The following is a 7,069-nucleotide window of genomic DNA, read 5'->3' as shown; positions in this document are numbered from 1 at the left end:
CATACTCGCACTCAAGATGCAGGTGAGTTTATTTCTTCATCCGAACAGATTTGAGGAAATTTAGCGTCGCATCAGTTGCTCATCAAACAGATACTCTGTAGTGAATGGGTGCCATCAGAAACTTCTCATTAAAACATCGCAATAATCCACAAGTAATCAACGTGACTCCAATTAAACAATATACTGGGAAGCAAAACTCTGTCTATCTATAATATTGCATTCTGCGGTGAAAAAGTCAGAGATATGCACAGATCAAACGCCGTTGAGCAAAAGCGGTAATAAACATGTTTTCATGTGAGAAGACAACGGGGATGATTTTGTTTCTCACTAGAGAGTTTAAAGTTAAAAATGATATCGATTGATTTGTTGCTTACCGCTCAGCGTTTCACGTCACAGCTTGTAAAGATGATGGATTGGAGTTGTGTGGATCACTTGTAGATCATCACGGAGTTTTATCAGGTTTTTAACCGTAATACAAATGATATAATGCAAATAAATAACAAAAACAATAAGGTGGAAGTTTTTTTTATACTATAACTGCATTTAAAATAATTGTAATACCTACTAAAACCCCTCTGGAAGTTTCTGTTTTAAGCAGCGCTGATGTTAAAGTTCCTCAAGACTGAATAAATATTATGGAAATATATGTATTTTATAAAAATAAAGCCGTATTTTAGGTATTTTTACCGTTGACAGAGGGAGGTATAATGTGAAAAGGCTTTTGAATTCACAAAACTATGATGATGATAATAATATGGAGCAAATATTTTAAGTGCATATTTTCGGTACTTTACACGTTAAAGAGAGAGATAGACGTGTCTTTGAGCTGTGAGTCATGAGTTGTGCCGCACAAGTATCTGCCTCATCAGAGCTTCAGTTCTCCCATAATCCCTCAGCTCACATATAAAGCTGTCACTGTGTGCTCGTGTTGGCTAAATCGTAGCGCTTGAGCTCGGGTTATTTTTAGAGTTCTTATTATTTATTTACCCAGGGAACGGCAGAGAGCCAGAGTCACTTGACCCGAATTACTCCACGCAATGGCTTCCTTCCTTGAAACACGTCAAATGTGGCTGACAGTAGCTGATCGTGTTTGTCAGGGGTTTTTCTGAAATATCGCTGGCTTTTAAACAGATGTTCAGGGAAGAGTGGAGCGGTGTTAGGGAAACGGAAGAAGAAGGAACGTTTTCTGCCAGACAGATGAAAATGGCTAATGTTTAACTGCATGAGATCTGCAGGAGAAACATCCCCTCTGTGTGTGTGTGTGTGTGTGTGTGTGTGTGTGTGTGTGTGTGTGTGTGTGTGTGTGTGTGTGTGTGTGGTATGTGGTTTTAGTACTATCTGGAAGTAGACATCATTAAGCAGAACCCCCTCTGTCCACTCTGGCCCCTGACACACACACACACACACACACACACATGCACAAACATTTGCCAAATGGAGGTGAAAGGTTAGGAGGCCCTCCCCGCTCTGTGTGTGTCATAATAGTGGGCTCTTTTCAAGCCATGTGTGTGTGTCACGGTAGGATGTTATTTATTGGTCATGCTTCAAATCTCATGGAGCCTGCTTGCACTCTCAGTTACTCTCATTGATCTTATTTAGTTCTGTAGCGAGAATGTTTCAGTGTCCGTGCATGTATGTTATGAGTGTGTGTGTGTGTGTGAGTGTGTGAAGAGGCGAGTCTCATTTTGCCAGGCCATTTCACAATTTCATTACCAGAGAGGCCTGGGGCAAGCACACTTATTCAGCATGATTTGACAGAACGTTGTTGGGAAAAAATGTGTTGTCAGAGTTGTTTTTAAAGAGCCAGCGATGTAGAGAGCAATTCCTGGTGGCAGCGTTTGAATGGATGCGTGTTAAACCTTTTTTTTTTTTTTTTGCCTGTTGTACTACTACATTAGATATATTAATGGAATGTTCTGGGTTCAGAACGAGGCTAAACACTCTGACATGCTGTCAATTACCACAGAAAAAAATTATACCACCCTTAGGCAAAAATTTAGTTTAAAATCAAGCACTCACAATAGAAATCTATGGTTGCAAGGCTTTACACTTGGATAAACCTTTAAAATACACGCTATTTTGAAAGCATAGTGGTAATATTTGAAGAGTTAATGTTTAACATCGATAACGATTTCTTAAAAGTTTTACTGTATTTTATATATACATGCAACATTGGTGAGCATGAGAGACTACTAAAATGTGATAAAATCAAGCTTATATCTTTCTACACTTTTACAGTGTGGCACTTTTTACAACTGTATACAGCGTGATTTGCTATAGACACTTATCTCTTAAAACTTTAAGAGTAACCATTTGTTTCATGTTCAGAAGTGATTTGATTCATTCACTCAACCGATTTGTTCAAAAACACTGATCAATCCAGGAATGCAACCTTATTATTGTTCACCACCGTTGTGTTGTTGGATAAATAATAAATATCTAATTTTGTATGTCTGATAACTCAAGGTGCAAGCTCCCTGATGTTGATTTGAGCACAAACGCACATGCGTGTGAATGTAAAACGTGTGTTTGTCATTCCTTGCATAGTAATATTCCTCTACATGTCTCGAAGCTGTGTGTCTCAACACATTGTGTAATCGGGGGAAAGGTCACATCAGCTTTATATCAGCAATATACGGGAAATGTCATGGCTCTGCCTAGACCTCCATTACAAACCTGCCTCATTCTTCTCCTTCCTTCTCCTCTGCTCATAGAATTAGATTTTTTTTTTTTTTACCAGTTGAAAGAGTTTACATACATGTGCTGCTGTTTCTGAACGCTCTGTGCTGTTATCACAAAACACACACAGCCTTGTCAAATGTTCGCATTAATTTGGGAGCAGCCTGGAGCTACATGAGACTCACATGTCCGTCCACAGAGAAACCTTGCTTACTGCTGAATTCATTAACAACACGTCGTAATCTGTGTGTGCTGAAATGAATTTTCTCTCTTATGGCTGGGTACAGTAGAGCAAATGAATTCTGCTGTAGGTCTGAAAGTGCTATGCTGTAAAAACTCTACGGGCATGGAATCTAAATTTGCCTTATTTACATTTTGATGCTCATTTATTACTCTCTTAATCATATGTTATAAATTAATAAGCAATGCTTCGCCATGGCATTTCTGAGACTTAAAATAATAAATAATGGTAATAATTTATTTAAAGGTGTCCTTGTAACACGTTACATGTGCTTGCTATTATAATAACAATTAATTAGGCATAATTACTTGCAAGTAACGCTAACCCCAAACCCGAATCCTAACACTAATCATATACCAAGTACATGTATTTTTATCAGTACACCGTAACAAGGACACCTTAAAATTAAGCATAACCTAAATGATCAGTCACATTTAGCTGAAAGATTCACTAAAGAAGTAGCTCATAAGAGTTATTTGTTTGGCTTTGCTGTATTTATTTGATTCTTTCAAAATAACTCATAAGAGGTATTTTCTCAGTAATCAAACTGGTAGTGCTGTATGTTTTGAATAACTACAAAGAACCAACTCATAAGAGTAATTGTCCTGGAGTCAGACTACACTGGTTAAGTTGTGTTTGATTCACTAAAGAACCGACTCATAAGAGTCATTTATCCAGAAACCAGATTACACAGTTTGCGCTTTATGTGTCTGATACACTAAAGAACCAACTCACAATAGTCATTTGTCCACGATTTTCACTAGAACCGGTCGCACTAAAGAAACAACTCATGAGTCATTTGTCAGAAATTGACTACGCTTTATTTGTTGTGTTCACTGGGAAAAAGAGGATTCATAAACAATTAGTTTAAGAGTTGAACCGTGGATTTGTTCTCTTGTGTTTTGATTCACTAAAAGAACAGCTCATGAAAGATTAGTATGATTCCCAGCAAAAGTTCATCACTCTTTACTTAGGTTTGAGATATGTGGCCTTGGTTCACTGTTAGCTGGCTGTTAAGTGCCACAACCATTCTGCGACTTGTAGATGAATATGTGCTGCACAGTTTCTTCTCAAACAAAATGACAGCAGTGAGAGCTTAACAGTTAAAGGCACAACATTTATTTAGCAATGAACTATCAAAAACGGCTGCACACTGTTATATATTTAATGCAGTTGTGTACTTGCATTATCTCACAAGTTCTCTGAAGATTTAAATATTATTTCGTCCTAGAATTGTTGCCCACAATATCTGCGCTATCCTCGGTTTCCATCTTTGAATACTACGACAACACAAATGCGACAGATGCAAGTGGTAGTTATTTATTATTGCAAGTGCATTTCTATTAATACACTTTACAAATTGTGGAAAATCCAAAAAAGCATATTGGCATGAAGCAGAGGCGAGACAAGAAGATGTTGGAACAAATACAAGAAATAAAGGTAGAATAAATATTAGCGTAGCGTTTCAAAATGGAGAAAAACTTTGGGCTAAATGAGACTCACCGCCTTCTCTTGTGTTTTTGATAGACAGTTGAGCAAGTATGTATTATTTATTTATTACCAAGTAATAGTTATGTATACAAGTGATTAGGTGATTTAAATATTAGATTTGCTTCGTAAGGCATGATTTGTAGAAAACAACAACTCCCAATGTTTCATGCCCGTTCGCCTTTTTTACTGTTTAGAAAATGCAGTGGCTAAAGGTGAAAGCGTACGTGCTAAGCCCAGCACAGAAGAAAGCATCTGTTCATATCAATGTGCGTGTGGTTGCACCAGCCTCTGTGATTAAGTCACTCCAACCATGTCACAATTATGTATGTAGTACTTTATACAATAGTTTGATGCTTTGCTATAATTTCTGTCATTATCTCCTTCATATAGTACTTCAAACTTCACATTCTACTATAAAATAAGCTGTTTTAAGTCTCACAGCATTTTGTCTGTAGGTTGTCAGTGTGTGCTTGTGTATGTTGCAGGGAAGCCTGATCTAAAATAAACCAGTAACTAATAACTAATTAACCACGAAGCCTGTGCCAGAGCTATCACTGCATAAACACTCAATGTATACATTCCTCTGCACTCACATATATGCAAACAACAACCCCCACAGCTCCTCAGACCAAGTCAGTGGTTACTATCTCAGGCGTATTAGCTGTTTGGGAGCCAATCGCCTAAACTTTGTTCTAAGCAGGGCTAGCTTGCCTACACAGAGGAGTTAGCATGCAAAGAGACAGGGGCCATTGAACCCTAATGAACTTGATCTAATCTTCCATCAGCACAAACATTCACCGAGAAACCTTGCCACAGTTGTCTAGATGTTTCCATAACACTGTTCAGTTATGAGTTGGTATTGAGTTTTTCGACTGTAATGTAATCTTAGCCAAGATTTCTACTAGTTACTGCAAGACCTTCTGCAGAGTTAACTACTTGGGAATAGCAGTTTATCCACAAGAAACAATGCGTTGCTAGGACGTCAATGCTTTCCATTTTGATGATCAGATCTCTCCATGTATCTCATTTATGAAGTGAAACATCTGCAGAAGTAAGAGGCTTTTTTGAGGATTTTGTGTCATTGAGGAGATATTCATTCTCTTACTGCTGTTAGTCTAAAAGGATCCTCTGATCTGAGGTTAGATAAACTTTTACCTATCGACTGCTCTCGTAGCAATCACAATAACCAAGCGCATTTACTCATTATTGCATTTGTCTGTTTTGGCCAGAGCCTATTACCAGCATACAGAGAGCTAAAAATCATTAAATGTATGGTCAGAGAGGCTCACTCAGGGAGGCTTTTAAGGTTTCCTGGTTGAAACATATTTCCAATTAATGATACTACCAGAGATGTGACCTTAGAGCTCTAATTAAAACGTGCATTTTCATTTCCTCTTTTTCTTTTTTTTTGCATCAATAAGCTATTATCAAATGCTAGAAGTCAAGCATTTTTGGCCTATTTTAACTTATGCCTGATGCTTCATAAAATCCTTAAATCATTCTGTTGTACTGATTAATATTTTGTGTAAACAGAAGAACAGTGCAGAAGTGATATCATAACTTGTGATTACAACTATATATATATATTAGTGCTGTCAAATGATTAATACGCATCCAAACTCTTTACATTCAAAAATATTCTTGTTTAAATAAATACACACATACTGTATATATTGATATATAAATAATAAATATACACAGTACACACACATTATGTAAACAAAAGCGTTTATCGTGATTAAAAAGGATCATGTGATATGATCATGAAAAATTCAGCTTTTGCTTCAAAAGAACAAATAAAATTTTAGAAAACAGATCTTTTTAATTCCAGTAATATTTCACAATACTGCAGTTGTTTCACTGTATTTTTGATTTAAAAATACAGCCTTGATGAGCAGAAGAGATTCCATTAAAACTAATCTCTCTCATCCCAAACTTTTTTACTTTACTTTATATACACACACACTTTATAGAACTGTTTTATGATCCACAGGTGAAAATCACAACATAGAAAACGAATATCTCAGTTGGTTGTTTGAAACTGTAATAATAGTGATGCTTACTTTAATAAACACTACTAAGATAATTAATGCAGAGGTTTAAGCATGATACAGTCCATTGTCCTTAAAATGTTGTTTAAAATGGCATCTCAGTACTAGTTTTTATTAGACAGTAACCATTTCCTCCTGTCTTTCAGGCTAAATTGTTTCTTTATCTGTGTGTTCTTGAAAAAGGTGTTTTTTAGGAAGGTACATGCTCACTGGAGAGTTCTGGCACAGTCCCTTTCATTCATCAGATCCGGATGCTTTGATCCCATCTCCTGTTGTCCTCGTCGCTGAGCTTTACTGTCTTGAAAAAGACCATTTTAAAGTAAGTGTGTGTGTGTGAGAGTGCTGAATACATAGGGTGGGGGTCAAAGGAATCCGTGTGAGCTTGAGTTTAGTAGATGTGTGTGTGTGTGTGTGTGTGTGTGAGAGAGAGAGAGAGCAAGCACGTGGGTGATAAACAGCTTGAGTAATGGCCGCTCCTGACAGCGTCTGATGACTCTTAGTGAGAGAGAGCAGAGATGGGGAGGAGAGAGGGACGGCTGAGGTCTTCAATCATGATTGTACACACTGATCTTCAACAATCATCATTTCAACAAACTACTACAACATC

The sequence above is a fragment of the Puntigrus tetrazona genome, chromosome 5, assembly GCF_018831695.1.
Source record: "Puntigrus tetrazona isolate hp1 chromosome 5, ASM1883169v1, whole genome shotgun sequence".
Taxonomy (NCBI): Eukaryota; Metazoa; Chordata; class Actinopteri; order Cypriniformes; family Cyprinidae; genus Puntigrus; species Puntigrus tetrazona.
The sequence above is the reverse complement of the archived record's forward strand: the minus strand, read 5'-3'. Positions refer to the sequence as shown.